Raw genomic sequence first — 16,757 nt, forward strand, 5'->3', positions numbered from 1 at the left:
GAAGCGGACCAAAGCGCAGCGTTGCGAGTGAACATGATTTATTAATAAACGTACTCACGAAAACAAAAACAAAAGACGATACGTGAAGTTCTCAAGTTACAAAACACTGACATACGGAACATGTAACCAGGAAACAAAAACCCACAAACCCCACAGGAAAACATACATAAATAAATATGGCTCCCAATCAGAGATAACGAGCCGACAGCTGACACTCGTTACCTCCGATTGGGAGTCATTGAACAAACCTAGAAAACAACAACCTAGACACCCAACATAGAACATAAACACATAGACTGCACACACCCTGGATCAACAATAAAGAGTCCCAGCACCAGGGTGTGACAGTACCCCCCCCTAAAGGCGCGGACTGCGACCGCGCCTCAAAACCCCCAAACAGGGGAGGGCTGGGCGGGCATACCTCCTCGGTGGCGGTTCTGGCTCCGGCCTAGACCACCACCCCACCATAGTCACTTCCCGCTTATGTAGCCTCCTCCAAATGACCCCCACCGGTTTAAGGGGCAGCACCTGACTAAGAGGCAGCACCGGACTAAGGGGCAGCACCGGACTAAGGGGCAGTACCGGACTAAGGGGCAGTACCGGACTAAGGGGCAGTACCAGGCTGAATGGCGAATCCCGGCTGGTCGGCTCTGGCGGATCCCGGCTGGACGGCTCTGGCGGATCCCGGCTGGACGGCTCTGGCGGATCCCGGCTGGACGGCTCTGGCGGATCCCGGCTGGACGGCTCTGGCGGATCCCGGCTGGACGGCTCTGGCTGATCCTGTCTGGCGGAAGGCTCTGGCTGATCCTGTCTGGCGGAAGGCTCTGGCTGATCCTGTCTGGCGGAAGGCTCTGGCTGATCCTGTCTGGCGGAAGGCTCTGGCTGATCCTGTCTGGCGGAAGGCTCTGGCTGATCCTGTCTGGCGGAAGGCTCTGGCTGATCCTGTCTGGCGGAAGGCTCTGGCTGATCCTGTCTGGCGGAAGGCTCTGGCTGATCCTGTCTGGCGGAAGGCTCTGGCTGATCCTGTCTGGCGGAAGGCTCTCGCGGCTCCGGTCTGGCGGACGGCTCTGAAGGCTCATGGCAGACGGGCGGCTTATGCAGCGCTTGGCAGACGGACAGTTCAGACGGCGTTGGGCAGACGGGCAGTTCAGGCGCCGTTGGGCAGACGGGCAGTTCAGACGCCGTTGGGCAGACGGGCAGTTCAGGCGCCGTTGGGCAGACGGGCAGTTCAGGCGCCGTTGGGCAGACGGGCAGTTCAGGCGCCGTTGGGCAGACGGCAGACTCTGGCCGTCTGAGGCGCACCGTAGGCCTGATGCGTGGTGCCGGAACTGGAGGTACCGGGCTGAGAACACGCATCTCAGGGCTAGTGCGGGGAGAAGCAACAGGGCATGCAGGACCCTGGGGACGCACATAAGTCCTAGTGCGTGGTGCCGGAACTGGTGGTCCCGGGCTGAGGACACGCATCTCAGGGCTAGTGCGGGGAGCAGCAACAGGGCATGCAGGACCCTGGGGACGCACATAAGTCCTAGTGCGTGGTGCCGGAACTGGTGGTCCCGGGCTGAGGACACGCATCTCAGGGCTAGTGCGGGGAGCAGCAACAGGACGCACAGGACTCTGGGAACACACAGGAGGCTCGGTGCGTGGTGTAGGCACTGGTGGTACTGGGCTGGTGCGGGGAGGTGGCGCCGGAAATACCGGACCGTGCAGGCGTACTGGCTCCCTTGAGCACTGAGCCTGCCCAACCCTACCTGGTTGTATGCTCCCCGTCGCCCGACCAGTACGGGAAGGAGGAATAACCCGCACCGGGCTATGTAGGCGAACCGGGGAAACCATACGTAGGGCTGGTGCCATGTAAGCCGGCCCGAGGAGACGCACTGGTGGCCTGCTGCGTGGGGCCGGCCTCATGACATCCGGCTCAACACTCAATCTAGCCCGGCCGATACGAGGAGCTGGAATGTACCGCACCGGGCTATGCCTGCGTACAGGAGACACCATGCGCTCTACTGCGTAACATGGTGTCTGCCCGTACTCCCGCTCTCCACGGTCAGTCCAGGGAGTAGGCGCAGGTCTCCTACCTGACTTCGCCACACTCCCTTTTAGCCCCCCCCCAAGAAATTTTTGGGGAGTAACCACGGGCTTCCAGCCTCGACTCCGCGCTGCCTCCTCATACCACCTCCTCTCGGCTGCAGCTGCCTCCAGCTCTTCACGAGGGCGGTGGTACTCCTCCGGTTGTGCCCAAGGACCCTTTCCAGCCCGTATCTCCTCCCATGTCCAAAAGTCCTTAGGAGGCTCCCATAAATCCTGCGTAGGTAGGTCCTGTTGCCGCTTGTTACGCCGCTTGGTCCTCTTGTGGTGGGTTTTTCTGTCACGGTCGTCGTTAATAGAGGAAGCGGACCAAAGCGCAGCGTTGCGAGTGAACATGATTTATTAATAAACGTACTCACGAAAACAAAAACAAAAGACGATACGTGAAGTTCTCAAGTTACAAAACACTGACATACGGAACATGTAACCAGGAAACAAAAACCCACAAACCCCACAGGAAAACATACAGAAATAAATATGGCTCCCAATCAGAGATAACGAGCCGACAGCTGACACTCGTTACCTCCGATTGGGAGTCATTGAACAAACCTAGAAAACAACAACCTAGACACCCAACATAGAACATAAACACATAGACTGCACACACCCTGGATCAACAATAAAGAGTCCCAGCACCAGGGTGTGACACTACTGAAGGCCAAATCAGCCTCAGCAGACCAGCGGAGTCGGGACGGCCCACCCTTCAACAAGGAGGTAATGGGAGCTGCGACCTTGCCAAAGCCCTGAATAAACCTCAGATAGTAGTTGGCAAAGCCAAGGAAGCGCTGCACCTCCTTCACCGTGGTTGGAGATGGCCAATTACGCACGGCTGAAATGCGATCTCCCTCCATCTCCACACCTGTGGTAGTAATGCGGTATCCGAGGAAGGAGATTGACTGCTGGAAAAACTCACACTTCTCTGCCTTGGCATAAAGATCATTCTCCAGCAGTCGGACCAGTACCTTGCGAACCAGGGACACATGCTCGGTGCGCGTAGCGGAATACACCAGGATGTCATCGATGTAGACCACCACACTGCGACCAAGCATGTCCCGAAACACCTCGTTCACAAAGGACTGGAAAAAGGATTGAGCATTCATCAAACCGTAGGGCATCACCAGGTATTCATAAAGCCCCGAGTTTGTGCTGAATGCTGTTTTCCACTCATCCCCTTCCCGAATACGCACCAGGTTGTAGGCACTCCTGAACTCTAATTTGGTGAAAAAACGGGGCCCATGCATTGACTCAATCACTGAAGGAATGAGGGGATAACTAAATCGTACCGTCACCTTATTCAGTGGTCGATAATCAATGCACAGGCATAAACCGCCATGTTTCTTCTTCACAAAGAAGAAACTCGAGGAAGCAGGTGAAGTGGAGGGACGTATATACCCCTGGCTCAGGGACTCGGTGACGTATGTTTCCATAGCCTTTGTTTCAGCCTGCGACAGGGGATACACATGACTCCTGAGAGGTACAGCGTCTACCCGAAGGTTTATCGCGCAATCCCCCTCCCGATGAGGTGGTAATTAAGTTGCTTGCGTCTTGGAAAACGCGAGTGCCAGATCATGGTATTCGGGGTGAATGCGCACGGTGAGGGTACCGTCTGGACTTTCCACCGTGGTTGCACCAGACACCGACCCGGAAACTCACGCGACCACCCCTCTGCAGCCATGAAAAATTGGGGTTGTGAAGGGCTAACCACGGAATACCTAAGACTACAGGGTAAGCAGGAGACTCCCTTAGGCGGCACTGGAAATGGTCGATCAGGGCCCGCTCGTTCCACCCGGACCCCGCTGCCAGCGTCCGGAACTCCAGCGCGTAGTCCTGTGCGGTCCTCGTCCCCTGCCTCAGATGGACCAGTCGTTCGCCCACCTCTCGACCCTCAGGCGGGTGATCGAAAACGGCCCGAAAGAGGCGAGCAAACTCCCCGTAGTCCTCCAACGCGGCACCTCCCTCGTTCCACACCGCGTTGGCCCACTCCAGGGCTCTCCCACAAAGGCAGGAAATGAGGACGGATACCTTCTCCCGGTCCAGTGGCGCCGGCCTGATGCTGGAGAAATACAACTCTAGTTGGAGCAGAAATCCCTTACATCGCGCTGCCGTTCCATCAAACGCCGGTGGCCGGGATATCTGGATCCCTCCAGGGGCTGGGGTGTAGGTGGCTGGATCCGGTTGACCAGCTGGTCTCGATAGATCGGATCCTCTCCTCTCCAGGCGTTCTACTACCTGAAGAACCCGATCCATCGCTTCCCCCAAGCTGGCCAACATCGAGGAATGCTCCTGGGCCCTTGCCACAACTCCAGGCATGCGGTCTTCTCCTGCTGACTCCATTCAGCAGGTGAGTGATTCTGTGACGAGGTGTGAATGAAGGAGTCAGACACAGGAGGTAAAACACAGAAGTCCAGAGTTTATTCCGTTTACATATATCAAACGCACCCAGCGTCAAAACGAAACTATCACAAGGGAATTATTCCACCTTGGAAATAACAAATGGAAGAGAAGCTCAACCGAGCTACTCGCTCTCACAATGAAACAATCACTCACAAGACATATGTGTTATTTCATAGTTTTGATGTTTTCACTATTATTCTACAATGTACAAAATAGTAAAAATAAAGAAAAACCCTTGAATGAGTAGGTGTGTCCAAACTTTTGACTGGTACTGTACATCCAAACCCCTCATTCTGGCCAAGGGTTCTGTCTGACAGTCACGTTAACCGGCCATTACAGTTATCCATACACGCCCCTCTCACTGTTGTGGGTGAAATAGGGGCTTTTCACAGACACAGGCAATACGAAAGCTTTATCAATTTTCGTTAACTATGGTGAGAGAGTTTTGGGCCAGGGTCTATCCGACCAGACTCTCACATTGCATGGTGGACACTGTTACTGCAGCATTTCGGCTGGGCCGCTGGCCTTTGCCTTTTGCTGTGGTGGCACATTCTACTGGAGGAGTAACTGCCTTAACTGGACAATTGGATAGTCTGCCCCATCTAGAGAACAGGCCACAACGGACATGAGGACCCTCTTGAACCACATTTGAGTTCTGGGCCTCACCCTAAACGAGGAGAAGAGTCACCTGACCCCCTCACCGAAGGTGATCTACCTCGGGATGTACATAGACTCGACTCTCATGAGGGCACTTCTACCTCAGGTGAGAGTAACAAAATCCTCAACTGTTTCTGGCTCGGACGAGCCATGTCGGTGTTAGAGTGCCTCCAGCTTCTGGCTTGGCCTCTGAAAGGCGTTAGTGGACCAGTCTAGGCCTGCAGGACAATGTGGTGAACATGTTGCGGAGCGCCATGGTTTCTTCCACCAATGCATCATATCAAATGTGGTGGAGCATATTCTGTACCTGGTTTGAGAGCCATATGTGCAAACAGTTTAACGGTTTTCACAGTCACTGCTCGATGCGGGCCGAGCGGCATTCACATTGAGAGTGCATTTAGCCGCTATCTCGACATGCCATAACGAAAGCCAAGAGAGACCCATGGCTGGCTATCCATTGCTCTCCAAGTTTATGAAGGGAGTTCGACATCTGTGTCCAGCAATGGCCCAAAACTGGAACGTTGACGTGGTGCTGTCAGCGTTTGCTAAGCCGCCCTCGAGCCCCTAGAGTCGATGACTTTGAAGCACCTATCCATGAAGGTGGCATTCCTGTTGGCTATTACCTCCACTAAGAGGGTATGAACTTCATGACTTTTCAGTGAGCACTGAATGTTTTTTTTTCAGAATGGTGCAGTCAAGAGGAGTGTCACCCTCCGTCTTAACCCTTCATTCTTGCCGAATGCCCTGTTTGACAGACATGTGAACCGGACCTTACATTTGTCCCCATATGCTCCTCCCACGGCTGCGGGTGATCTGGGTGTTGTTTCCCCAAGTGTGCTCTGTCTGGGTCAGGGCCTTGGACACTTACATTACAAAGACACAGGCAATACGACAGTCTGATTGGCTATTTGTTTGCTATGGTGAGAGAGTTCTGGGCCAGAGTCTATCAATACAAATGCTCTCACATTGGATTGTGGACACTATTACTACAGCATATCGGCTGGCCAGCCGGCCTCTGCCGTCTGTTGTAGTGGCGCATTCTACTAGAGGAGTAGCTACATCGTAGGTACTATAGAGTCATTGTTGCCCCCGCCAATGAGGTCGGAACGGCTGTGCTGGGTGTTGCCTCCGCTTCCCTGAGTGGGGACAGAGGGACATAACAACTATGACTGCCCTGAGCTCAGTCCTACGGGACTTTGCTCTCCGTCTGGCCCTTACCTAGTTCACCAATTAATCTGGTATTGTGATACCATATTGGAGTGATCCAATATAGTGCTACATAACGAAGGTTACGTATGTAACCACAGTTATGTGAGCTATTGGATTACTCCAATCCTCTTTGTCGGTGATCTACGGCACCTCGTAAAGGACACGAGGTGGAAGTAGTGCGGCGGCAGCTATTTAAGGGTGTCAGCCGCAGCACTACCCGGACTAATCTGAAATTCTTACTCGGAATGTATCCTGCCGCGCGGAAGGATACCATATTGGAGTGATCCAATAGCTCACATAACCGTGGTTACATATGTAACCTTCGTTGCTATTTTCTCTCGAAAACTAGCTCAGGCCTAGTGCGCATGTGCGCCCGTGCCAGGAGGGCGCACATGCGCACTGGGCTAATTTTTATGCCCGATATCAGGAGCTGGTGGCAAAAGTTTGATTAAACAATTCAGAGACTGAAACGAATAAATCAAATGACATATATTTGAGAACAAATCAATATACAATCCCGATATCAGCTTTAACTGTCAATAGTAAAACAAAGCTTAAAACGATGTTTGAGTGAAGCCTGAATATAGAAAATGAATGGTGAATTCGCTTCTGGACACAGTAGACTTCTCCTCCTCAACGCCACCATGGGCTTGTTTGACATTGCAGCCTAGAGTGCAGGCGACTGCCGACTGACTGATCTACAATTAACCTTGCATCATAAATAACCACTCATTATTATTTGTAGATCAGTCAGTCAGTCACAATTTACCCATGATAGACTACATTACGGTATTGATCCTATCGAACACAGCCTATTTGTTCTCAAAATGTAGTTGATTAATAGAGTATAGTTTTCATATTTGATACTACCGAAATTACAAAATAACTGTTGGCTTTCGTTTTGAGTAGGTGAATAAATGTTGAAATCCACATTTCCATGTTGAAAGCACGTGGTGTGCCAGTGGCTGGATAGGCTGGTCCACATTATGAATGTATTATGGTTAAGATAGAGAATATTTGTATTCGTCTAACAGCAGTCAAGCGTCGATCATCATGTCACCAGAATAAGTAATAGATATTGGAAAGGAGCATCAAACTCATCACCATACACTTTCACCACCCTGTGAAGTTCATAATTTATTGAATCTGTGCCAAATAAAACGGTATGGTTTCCCAGTCTTAGTGGGGTAACACAATCCATATCATCGCGTGACTCCAAGTTTACTTCGATATGTTAATTGAGTGACTGCTGATTCACAACCAAATTTCGAAATTGCACCTTGTGTATTCTATTATTCTAAATGTAAATTGAGTTACATTTTTATTTATTTTATTGTGACATTGGTCTGCGGGCCTACGAAAGGGAGGGGCATGCGGCCAATTGCCCATCCCTGATGTACCGGCACTGTATCTGATAGCTGTTGGCTAGAGTGCATGTGCCTATCCCAGAGTGGGCACATTCGCTATATAAAGCAACATTTTCACACCAAAAAAAACAGGCGACCCGCAGGCTAAAACAGTGAATTTTTTTTTTTTTTTTTTTTTTTTTACCCCAAAAAGACAATCACCAGGATTTCAGCTAAAATGAGTTTATTTTGGACATCTGTTCCCAAGTATTCGCACGAATAAAAATAGACGTGAAGGTGTCTCAATGTAATAAAGGTATGACATTATTGTTCTCTTTTTGGGCTTAGTTGTGGTCAATTTGCAGTGTAGGCCTACCTACAAATTATTATAATTATGTTCCAGCTCCGATCATCTGCTCCAACAAAAATCGGCCTGCGTCTGAATCTAGTTGCCTAAATGCCTACCCCTGGTATAATAGGCTATTACATTTAGGCTATGTGTAAAATGTTATTATTACCTAGACTATAACCAATTGAATTACAAAGATATTGTCATGGCAAAACAGAATTAGATCGAAAATCAGCAACACCTTACCTTTTTGTGTCTGCTCTGGACGTCGTACAAGTGCGCATTTTGACATTACTTTCACTTTTGTAGGACTACAGCGGTCTTGTAGCCTAAGCGGCCGCCCACGGTCCTCCTACTCTTCCCCCTAAATATCAATTAAAAGGTCCCTGTCCCACTTGGACATTCTAGGGACTTATGTCCCCCAGACGGTCTGCACTGAAACCTCACCGACCCATTATAGCTCCACTAGGCTACATTCACATATCGCGGACGGAATATTATGCTATTGGCGTTCTAATCCATTGTTATAAACCGACGTAGACATTTCTAACTTTCCCGCAAATAAATCAACTAGTGAAAAAAATAGGCAAAAGACGCCTGCTTAAATGCCATCCGCAGAACTGCAGTTCAGGTCTTTTGCGGTCAGTGCAGGGGGCTGCAAATTCAGAGCTGAAAAATAACAAAAATCCCCTTTACACTGTGGACACCTAAAGCCTACATGTGGTGGCCTCGATAGCGTTATTATCCGTTTCCGCAGGGGTGAATAATGCATGAAAGCCACACGGAATTATGATGAAATATTAATGTCTTTGAATGGAAATGATGAATTTGCAATAAAAAATATGATCATGTATCTTGTATCCCATTGTTATAACCTAATTATTATTATTGTAAACACTATTGACTATGTCATCTGTCTGGGGAGCAATTTCTCTGGTGACAATTGTTAACAAATATCTTACGATAGTAGAGGAAGACATGGAGTGGAGCTCCATGGGTGCTTTTTGATATCACAGTATCTACCCAAATCACTTCGAAATCATATTAGGTTGGAGCAGCTGTGTGTCCATGGCAGCTCATGCATGATCAAGGAATCACAGGGTCATACTCATGGGAAAATCACAACACAGAACCAATTCATTTGTTGCATTGTTGTTTATAGGCTGATGGCAACATGTTGATCCATATATTTCATTAACAAAATGTGCCTGCAGTGCGTTTTTGGATACACCATTGCTACTGCCAAAACCAGCATCTGGCTGTAGACGCAATAGTGTGCACAGGGTTTTCTTTCTTTTTTACCTGCAAAGCTTAGAGTCCTCCTTAACACTACCACCACCAGTGACTGCTGTCAATTCAAGGGAATTGATTCAGGCCTATATCTGGTTGGTAAATGTATACCATATTCTCATTCAACTAGGGCGCAGGGCTGTTCAATTACGGTCCTAGAGGGCCAAAACACTTCTGGTTTTTAATTGCACTCACCTGGTGTCCCAGGTCTGAATCAGTCCCTGATTAGAAGGAGAAGATGAAAACCAGAAGTGATTTAGCACTCCAGGACCAACATTGAATAGCCCTGATAGGGCATTTCTCCAATCCAAGACTTGAAACTCAGCCCTTCTCCAGAGTTGACTGAGCTGAAATGGCCTCCCAACCTATAATTTCTGGATTTTCTTTATCAGCAGCCAAGACAGCATCCAACTTTGTCATGTTTCTACAGTACACTGTAAAAAATTACAAGTTGACTGAACAAAAAAAAATAAGTTACCTGGTTGCCTTAAAATCTAAGCAAAGGATCTCAAGTTATTTCAACACACACTTCAGTTTGTCCAAATTAAAATAAGAAGTTCAGATGACTTCCCTGACTGATGATAAACCATTGAATCAACATAGAATATTTAGTCTAATGAAGTGATGTTTATGTTGAACCAACAAAGTAGTTTCAGTTCCCTCAGCTCAAATTAAAGTTTGTCAAACTTAAAACAATTAGTTCTGCAAACTAAATATTTGTGGTCTTATCAACTATCTATTTTAGTAGTTCCAACAAAGTTATTCAATGCATTTCAACTTAACATCTGGTTGAGTGAACTTAAAATCCTAAGGCATGCAGGTAAATTTTACAGAAAGTTGGCCCTACTAGCAATCTTAAATTTAGTCAACTTCCTTGACCGTTAACATGTGCAATGACAACAAAAGTGTTCCAACAGGATCAACTGAAAACTCTGAAACAAGATTTCACTATTAAAAGTGCAAATTTATTTTAACAATTGTCCTACAGACAATAATAAAATAGTAACATTATTTTGAACCATATACATTTCCAAATATGCAAAACAACAAAGTGCTGTACATAAACTGTATGCATGGAATTTACCATTGTTCTAAAAATGAAAAATATATATAAAATCAACAATTTACCAAAACGATCAAGCCCATTAATAAACAAAACATTTCCTTAGGACAATGTTTCTGAGTGTAGATTTGGTTTCAACTATAACAGAGTTGTGACACTATAACAGTGTCACTACTACCACCTTGGAATCATAGGCCTGAAAGATATCATACAACTTAATTACTAATGCCTATGGTCTTTAAACCACAAAAAGGTGGGCAATATCTGAACAACAACGTAACTATGTCCCTGTGACACAGTGTTTCTGTGTAGATGGCTCATTGGTTTAAACTATAACAGTAGGCTGGCTGCCTTGTTGTATTTCGCAACATGCCTCTATAATGTGCCCTGAAGTAATTTGTTTCGTAGTCCAAGAGCACGTGCAGAGCAGGTCCCCCCACCAACGTCCATCAGAACCTTCTGGAGGACCTCAAAAGGTATATTTCAATCCCTTTGGATAATCAATATTTAGGCTGGAAAGTAGACCCACCAAAACACTGAAAGCAGTAGGTAAATCACTTAGTTCATTCAAAACAATGTGCCCCTCCAGTATAACAGAAACATCCAGAACATTATTTGGTAACACAGCCTCTTCTCCGTCTTCTCTGACAATCAGAACTCCAACATCCACTCCTGTCACAACTCCCTCCTTGGAATCAGAAGCCTGAAAGTTATCATACAACACTGAATTACTAATCTGTCTAACATCAGTATTCAAAACTTGCCCTACATCCGGAAACACAATACTTGGAGCGACTGTGGCTCAGTGGGTTGAATAAGGTTGTCTAGCAACCGGGAGGTTGGTGGTTCGATCCCCGGTTCCCACTGGCCAAGTGTGGAGGTATCCATGAGCAAGACACCTAACACCAGCTGCTCCCGACGAGCTGGCTGGCGCCTTGCATGGCTGACACCGCCGACGGTGTATGAATGAGTGAACGTGAGGCACTGTAAAGTGCTTTGAGTGGCCATTGTTTAGAAAAGCGCTATATAAATGCAGCACATTTACCATTTTATTTATAGGTAATATTGTAATAGTTGTAATATCTAGGTCTCAAAACCACTTTAAAGCTTCCACAAAAAGGTGGGTGATATCAGAACAACATCACATTAACCCTTGGGAGTTGAAATCCGCACCGGCGTGGACAGTTTGCATAGTTTACATGTCGTCGAATAAAAAAACGTAATAGATATATCTATAGAAATGTATCATTTTTTTCCTGATACTCTAGCCATTCTGCTAAAGTTACACAGGCTGAGTAACGTGAGCGCAAAGTGGACCAGTATATCCAGCTGAAGGAATGAACATACGTTTTTTGGATTTCTCTCTAAAATGTCAACTTCTAAGTCAAGAATAAGATATTTAACGTTCTCAAAAAGAATGTCAACTGTCTCAATTGTGTTTTCAACTCTGTTCTGTGCAGTTGAGATTCAGCTGAATTCAGTAGTATACTCATTATAACAAAGGGGGACCATTTTGGAGGCCATAAAGTGAAGATCTAGGCAGATTTTATGAAAAATTAAATATATAGTCTCCCAAGGGTTAACACACAATGACATGTTTCTATCAACTGTCCAACACACCTGGCAGAACTTGATGAAGTTGGAGGGGTTTTCTTTCATGAAGTGTGGCAGCCCAAGCAGCGCTGCAGCTCTTTCGTTCTGGTTGGAGTTCTGAGACAACATGAAACCACAAATTAACAAAAGCAGGACCAACTTCTACTTTCTTTGCAGACTCCTTGCACACGCAATACTATCAACTATTTGTTCCCTTACAGCAGGATTCATCAACTCTGGTCCTGAAGGGCCGAAACACTTCTGATTTTTGTTCTCCCTTTCTAATAAGGGACTGGTTTAGACCTGGGAAAGCAGGTGATTGCAATTATCTACTAGGTAAAATAAGAAATCTGAAGTGTTTTGGGACCGGAGTAGATGAACCTTGCCTTACAGTTTCTGATATAATGCAAGTTTGCTGTCCGAATGAGACCTTAAGAAATAATGCTTGGTAAAAAAAAAAAAAAACATACTATCAGAATAAAATTATTGTGTCATTTTAAATAGGTGTGACTTTTTCACTTACTTGAACACCCAAAGACTCAAGTTGTGTGACGCGACCTCCATGTACAACTCAAGGAGTCTTGGCACATACTGTTCGAGCCCATCCAGCAAGGATTTGTGGAGGTCAGCTGATACAAGGCACATACATTCTGCTGCAATCTGAAGACAAACGCCATAAAATCAACATTTATCACAACAGAAAACAGAAATAATGACGGTGTTACATGTGATAGTTTCCCAAATTGTATCTGGCAAACTTTTCAAGGACTCACCTGTCTTTGTGAAAACAATGCTGGCCATTTGCTTTTAACGTCAGACACCAGTGGCTCGTTTTCAACTATTTCCTGTCTCCGCAGCGCAAATTTGCTTCTCATCAGTGAATCAATCCTTTTCAGGTCCGGCTTCTTCTTCTTTATCTCATCTTCCAAAGTTTTTCTCTCCTCTTCCAGGCTGTCGAGAGTGGAGGAATATCTGGAAGGAAATTGATTTTTTTTCAGTTTCTTGGCTCCACTCCCTGCACCTTTTGCTGTTGATTCTTAGCTCAGGACTTCCAGCCAGGCAATACTTTTGACGAAGATTTCCCATCTTAAAACCGAGGCTAAACTTCCAACAGTACCATCCCTCTGTGGACCCTGGCTCTCTTAAGCAAGGATGTTTTTTTTTATAAGGGCTTTTGCAACTTCTTCAACTTGTTTCTGGGTTGGATATGCATTAAAGTCATACATTGCACGTCCAACTTGTCCAGAATGTCAGTCTTGACATCATTGGTAATGGTCAACAGTGAACCATTGTTTTCAAAGGCATCATTTCCTTTTCTGAGCTTCAACTCCATGTCATAAGAAAAGCTTGGTATGACAAATGATTCAGGCCAGTGCTTTGAACGACCGCTGGGTGATGAAGTCTGTCCTGATGAGCAGCTGCAAGTGTCCACACTACCTGTGTCCAAAGTGTAGTCTGATCGGGGTGAGCTGGGTGAGGCCTTCATTATAATCTTCAATTTCACCCTTTCTGTAGGTAGCTCGGATATGTCAGTCACGTTGCAGAACTAATTGTTGAATTCTGGATCCTGAAATTGGATGATCATCTCACCCTCCAGGATGAGTTTGCTCTTAAGCACAGTCTTTAGTTCATCAACCGTCTCTGGAAGTGTTTCAATTTGAACTCTCTGGATGTCATCATCCGCAAGGAATACATGAAGCAACATGCTGGCTGTTGTACAGACAAAAAAGTGAGAAACAGTTTTAAACAATTACTAACAAGGCAAACATAAAATACATTTTCTTAACAAAACCCTCAGTGGAGTAGAAAGCTCTTGGGTGAAACCAGAAGTCTTCTTTGTAAAAGGTAGGATGAGAGCGGGGAGTAGCAGTTTAGTTGTTCTAGTTCTGCTACAAAGAGTTATTTGGAAGGCTTCTTGGTGAGTTCATAGCACCTGAGGTGTTCCAGGTACCAGGTGAAATACGGTTCAACAATGAAGGATGCCGTTTCTGCTACAATTAGAACTTTCACAATTTTGCCAAAGTCAGGGAGTCCACTTGTCTTACCAATAGACACAAACATGCCCTCAGTGTACTTTGTGCCATGTATAGAAACACTGGAAGCAAGAGATACAGATTCCACATCTTTATATTTTAACTTAATAGCTTGTTTAATTGTCTTATCCAAAATGTCTGGAGAAACGAGAGACACATTCACAACTTCCAAAGGGGGCTTAAAAAGGCTGGGCATGTCCAAGAGGTAAGCCAGCATGAGTTGGTGTCTTGTGGCTAATGTGAGCAAAATGTTTTTAAAATTGTTCGCATCACGGACAACCTTTTTGAAAAAACTATGCTTAGCTTCAAAACAGATAGTCCAACAGTCAACCAAAGGTCCAAAGCAACGGATGAGGTAGGGATAATGTTCCAAAAAATGATGTTTTGGTCTTAAACGAAAATCAGGAAACACCTCCTGCAGCAACTGCCTATGGACTGAGATGTTATATTCCAAATAGCACAGCGACTCAGTTATGTACACAGACGAGGACAAAAGTTCTACAATATCTTTCAATTCAAGAAGTACTCTCCACGTGTTGTCATTATCTGGGACTAGTTCACCAATCAAGGGCAACAGCCTTAAAAGAGTCCAATTCTCATGTCCGTTTCCACCAATTGTTCCGTTAACTTGAAAAGTCTGAGTTACTCTTTGGGGTCGGTTAGTCTTATCTGAGAATGAGTATGGGAAGTGTTGAATTGTACTATTTAACTTGTCTAATGTGAAGTATTTATTAGAAATCAACTTGCCCAGACACAAACTAAGTTGGACAGGCACAATTCCCTCTAAAAGGTTGTGAAGAAAGTCAGGTGGGAACCCTGTAGTTGAGTGAAAGTAGCTCAACCTGTTTAAAACACAGTCCCTTTTTACACCATCTACACGCTGTATAGTTTTATTTTCTTTAAGCTCCAAAACATTGGCTTCGTGGGACAATTTTGTCCTAAGCGGGACTGACCCACTTCTTAATTCAGTTGTCTGAATATCCTTACGGCTGACCAAACAAAATCTACATTAGTCGACATTTTAAAGGATTCCTGAAAACCAGCAAGTGAATGGGCCCCCAAGTTATCAGCAGAGACAAAGAGTACGGTACCCCTAATATTTGCCCCCAAACGCTGGATAAACATTCTGTGATTTTCAAGTAGCTCTATGTCTTTCAAAAGTGGGTCTAAAATGTTATCATAACCAAATGTTTTTACGTCATTACTGTTACAAACGCACAAAATCAGCAGGGGATCAAATACTTTTTTCCCTCACTGTATTCGTTCGTGCACGTTGGCAATAGTGATATAAAAGATCACATTAAGTATGCCAAACATAAGCGGTGGCTACAGGCGGGAAGTAGTGCCGTTGTCAGCTAGCTACTTCTGCAGGGCTAATGCAGGAGACACTGATCTGAAACCCGCGCATGTCCCTGAAGCGCATAAATGTGCACGTGCATTAACGCAAGTCCCTGAAGCGCATACATGTGCGCGTGCATTTAGGTGCCGTACACTTAAGTGTCCGGGTTTGGGAGTTTGAAAATCTGGTCACCCTATAAATTAGTAAATTTAACTAACTAGCTAATGCAGCATTAATATTACACTTTCAGTCAATTATGCTATGCCACATAGCTAAACCTTTTACCTCAAAGTTAGCTGGTGTAGTGTCTAAGCAATTTATGACTTTGCTAATGTTTGCAGATGGTGTTTTAGAGGATGTTGACTCAGCTTAGGGAAGCATCTGGAGAGCATTTCTATAGGGGCACCCTAAAACAGAGGAAGTCTGTTAGGTGGCGTCCTGGGATTGGTCTGTAGGGGAAACCACCCATATCATGTCACAGATTATAAATACCTTGGTTGGGACAAAGGAGGACAGGAACAACATATTAGATTTGGGGCGTTGTCCTCCAGATGCCTGCAGAAGTCTGTAAATTGACGCTGAAATCTTTTGATATAATAAATCTTTATAATCAAAGTACAGCGTCAGCGGATTCCCTGTTCTCACAGCATAATTAGCATCATATGTTTAGATACCACAGAAAGGCGACGAGGACCTTTGGGGCGTGTTGCGTCTCTCCAGCTTTCCATTCATGAGCTACGAAGTGACTCCCGCTCAAGACACCGGCACATAAGGTGAGATTTCTCACAATTTCGTGCGCTGGTCGGTTCGTTTGCTTATGTGGGTGTGTGCGCTGGGGAGATGTACCGCTTGAAAGACTTGTGTGCATTTTGCTGTTATTTGCTGTGGGATAACAGTCTGTTAAAAATTTCTAAATTTGTTTGCGTTGGAAGCAACGCAAACAGGGGGGAGTGTCTATAAGTATTGATAATACTGGACACAGGGATATTTTGCTTGAGGAAAATTTAAAAAGAATAGAATGAAGGAATAAGGCCAAGGAAAATGTATACAAATTAGGACATCGCGAATCTATGGCAAGCCCTCAAACGAGGCGATCATTAGGATGGGCCGAAAATCCTGAAAGCTCATTAGGTTGGTTTTAGGTCAGTCCCCGGGACTGGAGTTTGTGGTAGATACATTCGGTTGCAAGTTACCGCTCGACTTATAGTTGACGAGGTATACGTTTGATGTAACCGCTCATTGGATATCTGCAAACTCGTGGTAGCATAAATTTAGGAACAATGAAAAAACGGCGCGATGGAGGTAGAATGCTGCCTTAGAGGTCCGTAGGAACGGGAAAAGCCTCTTAAACTGTGTATGTGTGTGTGTGTGTGTGTGGGAGAGAAAAAATAATAAAATA

General features: G+C 45.8%; 1 protein-coding gene across 1 annotated transcript in view; it reads right to left on the reverse strand.

Annotated features, from left to right (window-relative positions):
* LOC311104089 (uncharacterized protein) overlaps positions 1 to 8,299 on the reverse strand; it is a 30,901-nt gene extending 22,602 nt beyond the window's left edge. The window contains exon 1 of the mRNA XM_084145752.1: positions 8,287 to 8,299. The gene's annotated coding sequence lies outside the window, so the exon portion shown is untranslated. The remainder of the gene's footprint in view (positions 1 to 8,286) is intronic.
* Between the last annotated feature and the right edge of the window lie 8,458 nt (positions 8,300 to 16,757).

The sequence above is a fragment of the Coregonus lavaretus genome (genome assembly GCF_964263955.1).
Source record: "Coregonus lavaretus genome assembly, chromosome: 28".
In the NCBI taxonomy this organism is placed as follows: domain Eukaryota; kingdom Metazoa; phylum Chordata; class Actinopteri; order Salmoniformes; family Salmonidae; genus Coregonus; species Coregonus lavaretus.